Consider the following 17,223-nt stretch of genomic DNA (forward strand, 5'->3'; position numbering starts at 1 on the left):
TACCTGAAGCCAGGTGCTTGTGTAGGCTCTTTGAAGTATTTCAAGTTACTGTACTGTGTACCCTGCACAGTTGCACCTACAGTATAGCTACCTGAAGCCAAGTGCTTGTGTAGGCTCTTTGAATTATTTCCAGTTACTGTACAGTGTACCCTGCACAGTTGCACCTACAGTATAGCTACCTGAAGCCAGGTGCTTGTGTAGGCTCTTTGAAGTATTTCAAGTTACTGTACTGTGTACCCTGCAGAGTTGCACCTACAGTATAGCTACCTGAAGCCAGGTGCTTGTGTAGGCTCTTTGAAGTATTTCAAGTTACTGTACTGTGTACCCTGCACAGTTGCACCTACAGTATAGCTACCTGAAGCCAGGTGTTTGTGTAGGCTCTTTGAAGTATTTCAAGTTACTGTACTGTGTACCCTGCACAGTTGAACCTACAGCATAGCTACCTGAAGCCAGGTGCTTGTGTAGGCTCTTTGAAGTATTTCAAGTTACTGTACTGTGTGCCCTGCACAGTCGCACCTGCAGTATAGCTACCTGAAGCCAGGTGCTTGTGTAGGCTCTTTGAAGTATTTCCAGTTACTGTGCTGTGTACCCTGCAGAGTTGCACCTACAGTATAGCTACCTAAAGCCAGGTGCTTGTGTAGGCTCTTTGAAGTATTTCAAGTTACTGTACTGTGTACCCTGCACAGTTGCACCTACAGTATAGCTACCTGAAGACAAGTGCAGGTGTTCTCATACTAATAATACTACAGGCAGGCAGTTGATTCTGCTAGCTGCAGTATAATCGTTATATATATACATCCCAGTTTTGTGCATCTACATCTCACTGCAGGCCAATAGTATGTATGGAAGGCCAACAAGGAGAGGCAGACAGTTACAAGCCATTAAAAGAGGGCAAGCAGGCTCTGTGTCTAGAGGCAACAGTGCTGGTCGTGGACACTGTGCATCCTCATCAGCACGTGGCCGTGGGACACGCTTGGCCTTTTTTTCGGCAGCTGGCCGTGTTGAGCCGCAACATGCGGAAGACTTGGTCGAGTGGATAACCAAGCCATCCTCATGCTCCTCATCCTCTCTCACCCAGGCTCAGGGTACTTTGTCTGGCAAAGCAGCTGCCAACGCGGCCTCTTCCCTCAGCTCAATGGCATCAGTGACTCCTTCCCTAGCGCCACCATGTCCTCCTGAGGAGTACCTCGAACTGTTTGACCACAGTGTTGGGTACATGCTCCAGGAGGATGCCCAGCATTTTGAAGGCTCCGATGATGGGGTGCCCAAGAACTACAGCAATCTGGGAGTCATGTTCCCCCTGCTGCAGCATACTGCCAGGTTTGTTCCAGTGATGAGGAGGGAGGAGATGATGAGGTCACTGACTCCACGTGGGTGCCTGATAGGAGAGAGGAGGAGGAGGAGGCGGCACATCACCAACGAGGCAGGATGCCCTCCAGGGGCAAGCCTAAGGGCAGCACACTAACTGCATCACACCGCAGAGCTCCGCATGTGCAGGGCACTGCTATTATTTCAAAAGTTCTTTGGTGTGGGCCTTTTTTGAGACGAGTGCATCAGATCGCACCGCTGCTATTTGCATATGTCTCAAGCGTATCTCGTGTGGCCAAAACATCTCCCGCTTGGGCACCACATGCTTGACCAGACATATGTTGACCTGCCATGCAGTTCATTGGCAAGCATACCTAAAAGACCCACACCAAAGAACAAAGAGGTGTTGTACCAGCTGCTGCACCGCAGAAAGAAGTTCGCTCCCAGCCATCCACCTGCCCAGCGGTTGAATGCTAGCTTGGCAAAATTGCTAGCACTTCAACTGCTACCTTTTCAGTTGGTAGACTCTGCCCCCTTCCATGAGTTTGTGGAATGTGCGGTTCCTCAGTGGCAAGTTCCCAAACGCCACTTTTTCTCACGGAAGGCGATTCCAGCTCTTTACCGGCATGTGGAAGGCAATGTCTTGGCCTCGCTGGACAGGGCGGTCAGCGGTAATGTGCATATTACCGCTGACTCATGGTCCAGAAGGCATGGACAGGGACGTTACCTAAGTTTCACGGCGCATTGGGTGACTCTACTGGCAGCTGGGAAGGATGCAGGACAAGGTGCAGTAGTGTTGGAAGTTGTTCCGCCAACACGCCTCCAAAATGCCAGTACTGGTGATTCTGACACACCTCTCTCCTCCACCCCCTCCTCTTCTTCTTCCTCCATGGCCTCTTCCTGTGCTTTGTCCTCGGAACCAGCGGTGCTCCGTAGCCGTTCAAGGGGCTACGCAAATACGCAGGCCAAAAGATGCCATGCGGTGCTTGAGCTGGTGTGCTTGGGGGACAGAAGCCACACTGGGGCAGAGATTCTGTCAGCTCTGCAGGGGAAGGTTCAGAGGTGGTTGACGCGACACCAACTTAAGGCAGGAATGGTGGTTTGCGACAATGGCACCAACCTCCTCTCCGCCCTCCGCCCGGGACAACTGACCCATGTGCCCTGTTTGGCTCACATCCTTAACTTGGTGGTTCTTGGGCAGGGACCCGGGTTTACAGGCTTTCCTGTGGCAGGCCAGGAAAGTCTGTGTGCATTTCCGCCGGTCATATAATGCCAGTGCTCGGCTGGCAGACCTCCAAAAGGAATTTAACCTGCCCAAGAACCGCCTAATCTGTGACATGCCCACCAGGGAGAACTTAACATTGGCCATGCTGCAGCAGCTGCACACGCAGCAGAGGGCCATCAATGAGTACCTGTGTGACTATGGCACCAGGACAGGGTCAGGGGAGCTTGTTTTTTTCCCTACGCCAGTGGGCCTTGATCAGGGATGCATGCACTGTCCTGTCACCATTTGAAGAGGCCATGAGGATGGTGAGCAGTGACAGTGCATGCATCAGTGACACTGTCTCCCTTGTCCACCTGTTGGAGCACACGCTGCGTGGAATAATGGACAGGGCACTTGAGGCTGAACAGAGGCAAGAAGAGGAGGACTTCCTCCTTTATCCAGACAGTGTTCCTGCGTGCCTGCCGATCACACAGGAAGAGGAGGAGGAGGATTGTGTCAGCATGGAGGTGGAGCCTGGCACTCAGCATCAGCAGCAGTCTTTAAGGGATCATTTACAGTCCCAAGAAACCCATGGACTTGTACGTGGCTGGGAGGAGGTGGCTGTGGATCATGTCGTCCTTAGTGACCCAGAGGACTCCAGACCTTATGCCTCAGCAAACCTACGCTGCATGGTCTCCCTGATCCTTCCAAGCCTGCAGAAGGATCCTCGTGTTCGTGGTATCAAGGAGAGGGATCAATACTGGCTGGCAAACCTCCTTGATCCATGTTACAAGGGTAAGGTTGCAGACATTATCTTGCCGTCGCAGAGGGAGCAGAGGATGAAACATCTTCGGGAGGCCTTGCAGAAAAGGCTGTGCAACGCGTTCCCAGAGACTGGGAGGTTACAAACTCCTGTTCCTGGACAATGTGTTGCTGAGGCTTCGGTCAGTCAAAGAAGGAGCGGTGGAGATGGTGGCCGTCTGACCGATACGTTCAGACAATTTTTTAGTCCGCAGCCCCAAGGTATGATCGGTTCCAGCAACCATCGCCATCGTCTGTTTTACATGGTGCAGGAATACCTAGATCTGACTTGGACACCTTTCCCACCGAAAATCCTCTGGGTTACTGGGTCTTGAGGATGGATCACTGGCCAGAGCTTGCACAGTATGCAACTAAGCTACTGGCCTGTCCTGCATCCAGCGTTCTTTCAGAACGCACATTCAGTGCTGCTGGAAGCTTTGTAACCGATCTCAGGGTGTCTGTCCACCGACTCGGCCGATCGACTGACCTTCATAAAAATGAATCAGTCTTGGATCAATACCAGCTACCAAGCACCTGATGCTGATGTAACCAAAATTTTTTTTTTGAAATGTCAGATCCCTTCAAGACTGCCTATGCTGATGCTGAGTGACTATCCTGTTATGCTGAGTGATTATCCTCTTCCTCCTCAATGATCATGCTGATAGCTTGTAAGAACATTTTTGGTTCTGGGCGCCACCACCAGTGGCTAAGGCCCAATTTTTCAGCCCCTGTTTAACAGGGGCGTGTAATTACAATTTTTGATGCAATATTTTGCAGGAGGGTTCGTTGCTGCGCTCAACTAGAGTATCTGTGAGGGGTTGCAGTGTTGTGGCACCAGTACCAGTGCCTAAGGCCCAATTTTTCAGCCCCTGTTTAACAGGGGCCTGTAATTACAATTTTTGATGCAATACTTTGCAGCAGGGCTCGTTCCTGCACTCCAACTAGAGTATCTGTGAGGGGTTGCAGTGTTGTGCACCAGTGCCTATGGCCCAATTTTTCTGCCCCTGTTCAACAGGGACATGTAATTACAATTCTTGATCTAATATTTCACAGCAGGGCCCGTTCCAGCGCCCACCAAGAGTAACTGTGAGGACTTACAGTGTTGTGGCACCACCACCACCACCACCACCAAAGGCCCAATTTTTCTGCCCCTGTTCAACAGAGGCATGTAATTACAATTCTTGATCTAATATTTCACAGCAGGGCCCTGTGAGGGCTTACAGTGTTGTGGCAACATCAACACCTAAGGCCACAATTTCTGCAGAGTATATAGGGCAGGCCCCTACTTTCAAACATCCAACTTACAAACGATTCCTACTTGCAAACGGAAGGAGACAACAGGAAGTGAGATGAAATCTACCCCTAGGAAGGGAAATTCTCTCCTGTTAATATGGGAAAAACGTTTCTCCTTTCCACTGATGCTTTATCACCAATCCTTGTTTCACTAAAAACCCCAAATTTTCTAAAAACATTTGTCTTTGGGACAGAAAGTGAGGTAAAATCTTCTGAAGAGGAGCACAGACAGCAAAACAAATCACAGGGGTGATAACCCTTCCCTATGTTTTCCAAAAAGCTTAAAATAGATTTTTTGGCTGGAGCTAAACACGGTGAAAAAGGACCAGTTCTAAATTACAAACAGATTCTACTTAACAACAAACCTACAGTCCCTGTCTTGTTTGCACCTCCTGTATACTGCTGTTCAGAGTATATAGGGCCTGGTGGCCCCACGCCTTTCCTTTTTTTAATTTGGGTGCGGGGTTCCCCTTAATATCTATACCAGACCCAAAGGGCCTGGTAATGGACTGGGGGGTACCCATGCCGTTTGTCTCACTGATTTTCATCCATATTACCGGGAGGTCAGGCACTGATGTTGGATGAGAAAGCCTGGCTTACAGTCTCCGCTCTAATTCATTCCCAAGGTGTTCTTTTGTGTTGAGGTCAGGACTCTGTGCAGGCCAGTCAAGTTCCTCCACCCCAAACTCACTCATCCATGTCTTTATGGACCTTGCTTTGTGCACTGGTCCAAATCATTTGATGGAGGGGGGATTATAATGTGGAGTTATTTTTCAGGGGTTTGGTTTGGCCTCTTAGTTCCAGTGAAGGGAACTCTTAAGGCATCAGCATACGAAGACATTTTGGACAATTTCATGCTCCCAACTTTGTGGGAACAGTCTAGGGATGGCCCCTTCCTGTTCCAACATGACTGCACACTAGTGCACAAAAGCAAGGTCCATAAAGACAAGAATGAGTGAGTTTGGGGTGGAGGAACTTGACTGGCCTGCACAGAGTCCTGACCTCAACCCGATAGAACACCTTTTGGCTGAATTAGAGCAGAGACTGCAAGCCAGGCCTTCTCATGCAATATCAGTGCCTGGCCTCACAAATGCCTTCTGGAAGAATGGTCAAACATTCCCATAGACACACTCCTAAACCTTGTGGACAGCCTTCCCAGAAGAGTTAGAGCTGTTATAGACATTCACATAGACACATTAAACCTTCTGGACAGCCTTCCTAGCCTTCCCAGAAGCTGTTCTAGCTGCAAAGGGTGGGCCAAATCAAATTTTAACCCTACAGACTAAGACTGGACTGCCATTAAAGTGCATGTGTCCCAATACTTTTGGCTAGATAGTGTATCTGGCAAGATTTACAATGGTGGTAAAACCCTCTTACACATAAATACTACATTTAAACATAGTTTTAGGACCTGGGAGATGGGACAACTTCTCTACATGAAGCAGCATGTTTGGGATTTGAACCCAGACGCTCAGGGATGTTAAGAAGAAGTTCTAACCTCTGAGCCACAGAGCTGCTGCCACATGTGAAAACCTCCTACACATAAATACACATAAACACTGCATTTCTTTGGACATACAAAAGAGAAATTTGCCCTGGGACCTTGAGTGAGGTGAGCAAAGATGGGCCAATAAGCATAGCAGCAGGAAATATAGTATATCACAGGTCTTAACACACACTTTCACTTTACTTCTTTTTTTTTTCTTTCTTTGCCATTTTCTTTCACTGTCACTTTTGCCAGTTTTCTGTATCTTTTCACCACTCTCCCCCTTAGTCTCCATGTCCCTACCATCATTAGCTTAGGTTGTTTAATCTATACATATATGTTATGATATACTTATGCTTACTCTGTTACTCTAGACAATTCTGATACGCATACTTATGTTTACAGCTGATATCCACTATGGACAATGTGAGACATCTAGTGACACATATTTTCCATCTGTGCCATGCTCACCCTCCGGTTGGCCCTTGGTGGGGGTCTTGATTGGCTTCACCTCCTCAGCTCCTGGGCGAGACACTTGTCACTGCTGCCCTCTGGGAATTGCTCATTTAGTGTTCTGGTCTGGTGAGTATGGGATCCCTTGTACCAAGGCCCCTCTTACCATGTGTTTACGCAATCAATATTATGCCATACACCCAACTTGAATTTTTCCATCGTAGGTACATTTCACACACATCCACCGCTGAAGAAGCAAGCTGTATCTCGCGAAACGCATCGGGTACACCAGATGCCTGTGTGTTATATGACTGCTATTTTATCCATGTACTACTATTTATATATACCTTTTACGGCTTTGAATTTGTGAATGTTATTCATGCATGTATTATCTCTATTTGAATAAACCTTTATACTATATTTAAATCTGCTATGCTTATTGGCCCAACTGTGCTCACCTCACTCAAAGTCCCAGGGCGAATCTCTCTTTTGTTTCTTTGGACATACAGGTGATAGAATTCCATTACTCAAGAGTTATTCTTGATTTATTCTGTGATATTTGGTGGTTCTTTGTGGGTGAATGTAGAATAGTGATATTACCCTCACATTTTTGGTAATTATCATTATTATTATTATACAGGATTTATATAGTACCAACAGTTTATGCAGCGCTTTACAATATAGAAAGGAAACAATACAGTTACAATAAAATAAAATACAAGAGGATTAAGAGGGCCCTGCTCAGAGGAGCTTACAATCTAATAGGGTGGGGCAGGTGGTACAAAAGGTTGTAACTGTGGGGAATGAGCTGATGGCAGTGGTAGAAGATTAGTTGGAGACATGATAGGCTTTCCTGAAGAGATGAGTTTTCAGGGACCGCCTGAAGGTAGCAAGAGTAGGAATTACATTTTGATTTCTGATGTTGGTACACATATCACATTTTCTGGGCTCAAATTATGATTATTTGGAAATAATAAAAAGCACAAAAAATTGTGACTCATTTTAAATTTGCATCAGCAATGGTATTGTTTGTGGTTTGTAAAGACACCTGTGTGAGTTTGGGGTAAAGATTGTTGTGAGATGAAAAGTAACAAGTGAAAGTGACAGAGAAACATATATTTTACCAAAACATCAAAACATTCCACATTCTAACATTCTTAAAAACAAAATACTTGAAGTAGAAGCAACAAGGCTGCAAAGGAAAATTTATTTCAGAGAAAGATACATTTCATGTCAACATTAAAAGGATTTATTTGGGGAAGTTACAATTGTACTATTAGAATCAATGGCTAAAACTTGCATTGGACTATAATAGCGCCGATTTTCACTCCCAAAAAATGCTCTGTAACTCAGCCCTCATTCTGGTATTTACTATAGTTCCCTGTAAAAAAGACACTGGAGCTAAAATGAGAGCTATTTGCAGGTCTGAGCATGCTCAGTTGTGTTGGCACTTAGTTGTACAGAGACTGGGAATGTATCTCTTCTCAGACTTTTAAAGATATTTCAGTGTAGAAATCACTTTTTCACACAGCAGATTATCTTTAAATAATATACCGCATATTTAAGTACTATTTAGACAATTATATCATGCTCTAAACATTATTTCCATGTGCATTACTCCAGGTTTCAGCAGAGTAAGGGTTTAGGCACTATTTGTTTTCAGGGAACTATAGTAAATTCGATTTTGGGAGTATATTTTTACTTTACCAGCACTATAGTGAATACCGGTTTAGCACTAATGAGTGCTGTGGCGCTATAGTAAATGACCCCCATTATTTTCTTTTTCTTTTTTTTCTCTTTCTTTTGTTTAAATGTATGCTGTGTGAATGGGAACACATGACAAACATAATTGGTTTTTCTTTTTCTTTTCTTTTTTTTTAGAAGAAAAGAAAAGAAAAAAAGAAAAAACATTTTCTTTTCTTTTCTTCTTGGGATCATGTCACAAACATATAATAGGGTTTTACCTTTTCTTTCCTTTCTTTCCTTTTCTTTTTTTTTCTTGCTCTTTTTCTTTTTTTCTTTAAATGTATGCTGTGTGATTGGGAACGCATGACAAACATATAATGGGGTTCAGTGGCGGCTGGTGCTCAAAATTTTTTTGGGGGGGCGCAAACAAACTGAAAAATTCTGAAAAAAAACCCCATCAATTGCAGCCTCACTGTACTATCAATCGCCACTGGGCCATCAAACGCAGCAACTGTGCCCATCAATTGCCACCATTGTGCCCATCAATTGTGCCATCAAACGCAGTCACTGTGCCATATCAAATGCTGCCACTGTGCCATCAAATGCTGCCACTGTGCCCCATCAAATACAGCTACTGTGCCCATCTTATGCAGTTACTGTGCCCATCTTATGCCGCCACTGTGCCCCATCAAATGCAGCCATTGTGCAGCATCAAATGCAGCCACTGTGCCCATCATATGTAGCCACTGTGACATCATGCAGCCACTGTGCCCCATCAAATGCAGCCTCACTGTTCCCCATCAAATGCAGCCTCACTGTGCCCTATCAAATGCTCCCACTGTGCCCCATCAAACGCAGCCACTGTGCCATATCAAAAGCTGCTAGTGTGTCCCCCGCCCTCCGTCTGTACTTACCCTGTCTCGGTGGCGGTGGGACAGCTCCTCAATGTCTTCTCCCGTCCACTCTTCCCATCCTCTGCTATGATTGGATGCCTGATAGGCATCCAATCACAGCACCTATTGTTTCAGCCAATCAGGTGATGGCTAGATCCAAGCACCTGGTTGGTGGAGAGGTGGTTTAGTGTTAGGAAAGTGAATATTCATTTTCTTTTCTAACACAGCTGAGTGACCTGCGAGCGCCCAGCATGGCACTCGCAGGTCACCTTTTTTTGATGCCTATTAGAGCCTATGGCTCTAATCAGGTGCTTAAAAAAAACCCTGCCGCTGTAATTCAGGCTGAATAGGGGATGGCAGCAGCGGCCATGGATAGATTCATGCAATGCATGAATCTATCTATTGGTGCTAGTGGGGTGGCTAGAGAGAAGGGGCGGCGCCCGCGCGCCCTTATGGACGTACCGCCACTGATGGGGTTTTCTTTTTCTTTTTTTTCCTTTCTTTTCTTTTTCTCTTTTTCTTTCTTTTCTTAAAATGTATAATATGTGAATGGGAAGACATAACAAACATATAATGGGGTTTTCTCAAATTTGACTGTAATGATGGAAATACACTTTAAGTGAGGTTTAATTTATTCCAAAGGGTAAAAAAAAATTCTTGCTCATTCCCTAAGGCAAAAAAAAATCATACAGCCACTTTTATTACTTTTGAATGTGAATAACAATTTCTGTGTATTTTTTTTTTCCTGCAAAAGAGAAAAATAGACTTTAAGGGTGAATTGCTGTTACTGTAGCTTGAGTTGTATTTTGAATTTATATACCTGTTAGGAAAATGACATAAAATGATTCATCAGATAAGAAGAAAGTGTGAGCAATTAGAATGCTAGACTACACATATAAATCACAGATACATATTTATATCATGAAATCTGCTTATGAATGGCAGTAACCTTTCCAGTGCCAAAGAGCCCCCTTATAATTTTCAGGTCATATTAAATGGGAGGGGATAATTTACTTATAACCATCATTTATATCCATTAACTTATGACTTTAGCAGGCATCCATGTAGATAACTGTCACTTAGTGACCTGTATCTGGCTTACATATTACTGCCTCACATTTAGTGACTTTGGGATTACATATCACTCGATGACATATTTATATTTCCATTAGTGGAATCCATTTCAAGTTAAATCTCGGCAGGGAGTGACAGGAAGGAGACTGATGTCCCCTCTAGCAGGAAATAAATATTAGATTATAAGCGTAGCTTTCGATGACTTTTCACCATGCATCAGAAATAAGCATTTATAATATACAGACAGAGGACAAATAAACCAATGGATAAATATTTAGTATGTTCAAGATATGAAGAATTGCTTCTAAAATCCCTTAAATTGGTAAATATCCACTTTTTATTATATAAACACATAAGGTAGGGCTCCTTCCACACGGGTGTCAGGAATCATCAGCAAGGACGACCAAGACTAGGAAACCAGACCATATAAAGTGCTGTGAAAAAGTATTTGCCCCCTTCTTGATTTTTTTTTTTTTTTTGCATATTTGTCACACTTAAATGATTCATATCAAACAATATTTTATATTACACAAAGATAACCTGGGTAAATACAAAATGCAGTTTTTAAACAATGATTTTTATTAACCTCTTCGGCCCTGGAAGGTTTTACCCCCTTAAAGACCAGGCCATTTTTTTGCGATACGGCACTGCGTTATTTTTACTGACAATTACGCGGTCGTGCGAGGCTGTAGCCCAATAAAATTGACATCCTTTTTTTTCCCACAAATAGAGCTTTCTTTTGGTGGTATTTGAACACCTCTGCGGTTTTTATTTTTTGAAAAACAAAAAAACAGCAACAATTTTGAGAAAAAAAACATGTTTTACTTTCTGCTATTAAACACACCCAATAAAAAAAATGTAAAAAATCTAGGCCAAAATGTATTCTTCTACATAATTTTGGTAAAAATAAATCCCGATAAGCATATATTACTTGGTTTGTGCAAAAGTTATAGCGTCTACAAACTATGGGATATTTTTATGACATTTTTATGAATTGATTTTTTTTACTAGTAATGGCGTCGATCAGCGTTTTTTTTTAGCGGGACTGCAACATTGTGGTGGACAAATCGGACACGAAACTGGAAACACAAATCATTACTACTTGTAGTTCTTCATCCCCCTGATCTCCTGGTCTCTCACTGGAGCCTCTGATTTACTGACTCTGAATCCCTGGAACCCCTCAAAGCTTTGTGGTGGTATCGCCCTCAAGCATCACCCACGCTTCCCTGCTGGGTCCCTAACTTGGCACTCCAGACACTTCTCAAGCTTCTCCCCTGCTAACCGACTCGGTCCCTGACTTGACTTACAAGGCTGCTCTGCAAGCGTCACTTCCGCTGGTTGAGTCCCTGACTTGATCACCACCTGAAGTTTCCTGATTCTCCACCGTGCCCGTTGGGTGAGAATGCTGCTCTGGAACTTGCTTCTGTTACTCACTGTGATCCCTGGTAAAGGTGCTTGGTCCCTTAGTGGCGACAGCTTTCCTTCTACCTCTGACCACGACAGGTTCTCCTGCCAGTAGAACCGTCACTTATGGTTGGAGTGCAGCCATAATCCCAACCCTGTGCTGTCCTCTTACTTCTGGATAGGCCCTCACACAGCCTGGCAGCCAGATACCCCCCGGGATAGGCCCATTTTCTGGCCTAGAAGCCCGGGGCATATGACACACGTCCACCCAGATAGCCGTCCAGGTGGCACAGAACCTAGATCACCTTACCTCAGCCGAATATATAGGTTCTCCCAGCAGGCCAAGGGATCCAAGAAAACCCCTGTCCATTGGCTGAGATACCCCATATACCCATAACCTGACCTTGGGTTGCCCTTCTTGTATCTAGTACCACCAAGTACCTGACCACCTAGAGGTAGAAAAGAAAAGTGCAACAAGGCCAAACTTAGGAAGAAATCAATGGATCTCTAGCAATTCACCAGGGTAACTACTCCTGGCAAGTTATTTTGTGAGGAGCTCCCTGACTAAACCCCAGTGCGCTACATCTGATTTGACGCCCTTGTGAAAAGAGCTATATGTTCGGTGTTTATTTATTAAACGTATGGATTTACCTTTTTTAAGGATTTTAGAGGCCATTCTTCATATCTTGGCCATTTTTTCCAGTCCTAAACATGACATTAGAGGTAACCTGATGTGAAAGGACATAAGCCCTTTTACATCCAACACGGGTCTGCCACAGTCTGCTGCCAAAATGCAGACAAAAACGGAATGAGCATGGATATCACAAAGCCAACATCCATCCTAATCTGCTCAGGTACCCCTGCCGAACAGAAAGTCAGTTTACACCTGGTAACCTGTACGCAGGCGTAGTTTGGCCTCCCTGAATAGGTGTTGCTGTTTGGCAATGAGAGAGAGAGAAAGGCAAATAGAACTCATGTTCCTCTGAGACCTTCCTAGCGTCATCAGAGATATAAAATGTATTTGGTTAGTGTTGCATGACACAGTAATTGTCAGTCAAACTATCATGGCACTGAGGAATGGCCTGGTAATGAAGGGGTATTACAGGCTGGTACTCAAGTATTTAAACCTGATACATTTATTTTAAGCACCGCTGATATACTCAACATTTCTGCCCCATTAGGTGCCATGGGTATTTAGCTTTGAGTGGCACACAAGCTGTAGAGAGTTTCCGGAACTGATAAACTTCTCTCAGCAGCTTTTATGACGGGAGGAAAATCAACTCCTGACAACAGCTGCTAATTAGAAACAACGAGTCTAATTTACTAATGATATAACCTTATTTGCCGGGCTGTTGATATCGAGTAAACCAGCAGCTCCCTCTGATTTAATAAAAAGATCTCACTGAAGACAGGTGTCAAAGGCACTCACATACCTGACTCAGGGCTCTGTAACCTTAAGTTGTCATTATCAAGGCCGCCGCATCCTATTTTCTGAATGCACACCTCTGACTCATAAGAACAGGCGAGAGAGGAATTTCAAACTGAATAATGTTTTGAAGTAGTTTTAATGCTGCATATTTGTCCTAATTATTATGAATTATTTAGGTTTAGAAATGTGTCAATAGAATAATTTAAAAATTAAAAAACTCATATTTAATTTCAATTAACATGCATTTTTGCCCTAGTTATACAACAAATAGAACTCTATTTGCCATTAAAAAAAAAATAACCAATGTGATCACATAGCTATACATTCAATTTAAAATGAAACAAATTATTTTCTTTAATTATAGAGTAATTATAAATGTTATCATCATTAAATAGACATGAATAAAAAAAGAAATAGACTACATAAGCTTTCAGCCTGTTAACTTTAGCGTTCCTTACAATTCAGCCAATGCACTAGCATATGTCAAGACGTGCTCTCTGATGCACATATACTATAGTACCAAAAGTACCAAAAGTATTGGGACACCTGCCTTTACACGCACATGAACTTTAATGGCATCTTAGTTTTAGTCCGTAGGGTTCAATATTGAATTGGCCCACCCTTTACAGCTATAACAGCTTCAACTCTTTTGGGAAGGCTGTCCACAAGGTTTAGGAGTGTGTCTATGGAAATGTTTGACCATTCTTCCAGAAAAGCTTTTGTGAGGTCAGGCACTGATGTTGGACAAGAAGGTCTGGCTCACAGTTTCCTCTTAAATTCATCCCAAAGGTGTTCCTCCAACCCAAACTTGCTCATCCATGTCTTTATGGACCTTGCTTTGTGCACTGGTGCACACATTATGTTAGAACAGGAAGGGGCCATCCCCAAACTGTTCCCACAAAGTTGGGAGCATGAAATTGTTCAAAATGTCTTGGCATTTTGACGCCTTAAAAGTTACCTTCACTGGAACTGGGCCAATCCCAACCCCTGAAAAACAACCCCACACCATAACCCCCCCCTCCACCAAATGATTTGGACAAAGCAAGGTCCATAAAGACATGGATGAGCGAGTTTGGGGTGGAGGAACTTGACTGACCTACACAGAGTCCTGGCCTCAACCCGATAGAATACCTTTGGGATAAATTAGAGCAGAGAGTGCGAGCCAGACCTTCTCGTCCAACATCAGTGCCGGACCTCACAAATGCACTTCTGGAAGAATGGTCAAACATTCCCATAGACACGCTCCTAAACCTTGTGGACAGGCTTCCTAGAAGAGTTGAAGCTGTTATAGCTGCAAAGGGTGGGCCAACTCAATATTGAATCCTACGGACTAATGCCCTGTACACACGGTCGGATTTTCTGATGGAAAATGTGTGAAAGGACCTTGTTGTCGGAAATTCCGACCGTGTGTGGGCTCCATCACACATTTTCCATAGGAATTTCCGACACATAAAGTTTGAGAGCAGGCTATAAAATTTTCCGACAACAAAATCCGATCGGTTAAATTCCAATGGTGTGTACACAAATCCGACGCACAAAGTGCCACGCATGCTCAGAATAAATTAAGAGATGAAAGCTATTGGCTACTGCCCCATTTATAGTCCTGACATACGGGTTTTACGCGTTCAGAACGATCGGATTTTCCGACAACTTTGTGTGACCGTGTGTATGCAAGACAAGTTTGAGCCAACATACGTTGGAAAAAATCCATGGATTTTGTTGTCGGAATGTCCGGTCAATGTCCGACCGTGTGTACAGGGCATAAGAATGTGATGCCATTTAAGTTCATGTGCGTGTAAAGACAGGCGTCCCAATACTTTTAGTAATATAGTGAATGTGTGGTTCGAGTGGTATTAAAGGTTTGGCTTTTAAAAACAAAAAAAAAATAGCATGTCATACTTACCTGCTCTGTGTAATGGTTTTGCACAGAGCAGCCCCGATCCTCTTCTTCTGAGGTCCCCCACCTGCACTCCTCTCTCCTTCCCCTTGGCCAGTGCTCCCAATAGCAGGCCACTTGCTATGGGGCACTGGTGCATGCTCACTCCCGAGCCCTGCTCTATGTGTCCATACGAAACATAGAGCAGTGGCTTGGCCCCACCCCCGCTCTCTCCTCATTGGCTCACTGGCTGTGATTGACAGCTGTAGGAGCCAATGACTCCCGCTGCTGTCTCAGCTAATGAGGAGAGGGAGTCCTGGCACATCGCTGGATCGAGAGGGAGCTCAGATGAGTATTGGGGGGGCTGTGAAGGGAACAGCACACAGAAATCGCTTGCAGACCCCGAACTCCAGCTTTTAGTGAAGATTAAATAGTTTGTTTGGACCAAGCTGGTCCAATCACTAACAGATACAACTTCTGGGAGTGCTGTATAAACTGTATGTAGCCTCAGCTGCTTACAATATACAGCGCTGTGTTCCAGCAATGGGATGGGGACTTACTGTCCCACTCATGAAACGACAAAAAAGTCGAGCTAAGTGACAGTGCTGTATTTATTAGGGGGGAAAAGGGACAATTGCCCCAGGCCCCCCCTGCCAGAGGGTCCCAGACTCCCTTTATATAAAAAAATGTAATAATTATAAAATTAGTTTTATTATTAAAAAAAAAATGAACAAAGTGTGTGTGTGGGTGTCATGATACAGAACAGTTAAGCCTGACTTCAGAGGCAAAGAAAGGGATGAGGGCATCTGGCAAATGTTTTGCATTTTAACTTCTCATATTATTTTACTATTTGAGATGTTTGTTTTTACATGACTGTGCTGTGAATGTATTGCCTTGTTTATGAATCCAAGGCCCTTAACCTTACCTTGACTTTCGGACAACACCATTTAACATAAATTAACTGCCCTTACAAATGGTAACCTAAAACTCCTAAATACCTAGGGATTAAATTAACATCAAATTTAGACTCTCTCTAAGAAGGCAATTTTAAACCCTTGTTAAAAAAATATAGAAACAGACCTTAAAAAGTGGACCTCTGGTCATTTCTCCTGGTTCGGCAGGGCTTCTATTCTGAAAATGACAGTGCTACCAAGATTACTGTATTTTTTCAAAGCACTACTCATCCAAATCCCAAACTTATTTTTCAAACAATTATCTGGCTTACAGCGAAATTTTCTATGGGCAAACAAACAACCCAGAATCAATATACGTCTATTCACTCTCCCTCCAGGTTTGGGTCTCGCAGGTTCTAGGCTTCGTTCTTATGTGAGTATATGTGGGGATAGTTTATTGCTGTTTCTTACATATTATTATATTAACTTTCCCTGTCTACATTTTATCATACTGGCTTACTTATATCTTTCTATTTATTTAGATGCACCCGCCCCTGAGGAAGTGTTATTAAGGCACCCCTTTCTCCTGTCGCGATTCTCATCTGTAGTTGGGTGGTAGGTATCTGTGGCGCCATGTTGGCCCTCCTATCTATGGGAGGCTTATGACCATGCCATGCACTCAATATTTGAAATGTACATAAATGTATTTATATTGAATTTTTGAATCGCAGATCTCATGTTTTTTCTTTGTCTTTCTACTTAAAACCTTCAATTTTGGCACAGGCTTATATCATTTCCCTGAGGAAGCCAATGCTTTGGCGAAACATGTGGGAATTGATTACCTGTACTACTGGCCTTCTTACACCCAGGCCCGTTTTCCCCTTTTTTACAAATTAAATATGTTTACCGTATTTTTTAACACCCCTGTATACAGTGGGGGCAGAAAGTATTCAGACCCCCTTAAATCTTTCACTCTTTGTTATATTGCAGCCATTTGCTAAACTCATTTAAGTTAATTTTTTTCCTTATTAATTTACACACAGCACCCCATATTGACAGAAAAACACAGAATTGTTGACATTTTTGCAGATTTATTAAAAAAGAAAAACTGAAATATCACATGGTCCTAAATATTCAGACCCTTTGCTGTGACAACCATATATTTAACTCAGGTGCTGTCCATTTCTTCTGATCATCCTTGAGATGGTTCTACACCTTCATTTGAGTCCAGCTGTGTTTGATTATACTGATTGGACTTAATTAGGAAAGCCACACACCTGTCTATATAAGTCCTTACAGCTCACAGCGCATGTCAGAGCAAATGAGAATCATGAGGTCAATGGAACTGCCTGAAGAGCTCAGAGACAGAATTGCGGCAAGGCACAGATCTGGCCAAGGTTACAAAAAATGTTTTGCTGCACTT

The sequence above is a fragment of the Aquarana catesbeiana genome, linkage group LG04 (assembly GCF_042186555.1).
Source record: "Aquarana catesbeiana isolate 2022-GZ linkage group LG04, ASM4218655v1, whole genome shotgun sequence".
In the NCBI taxonomy this organism is placed as follows: Eukaryota; Metazoa; Chordata; class Amphibia; order Anura; family Ranidae; genus Aquarana; species Aquarana catesbeiana.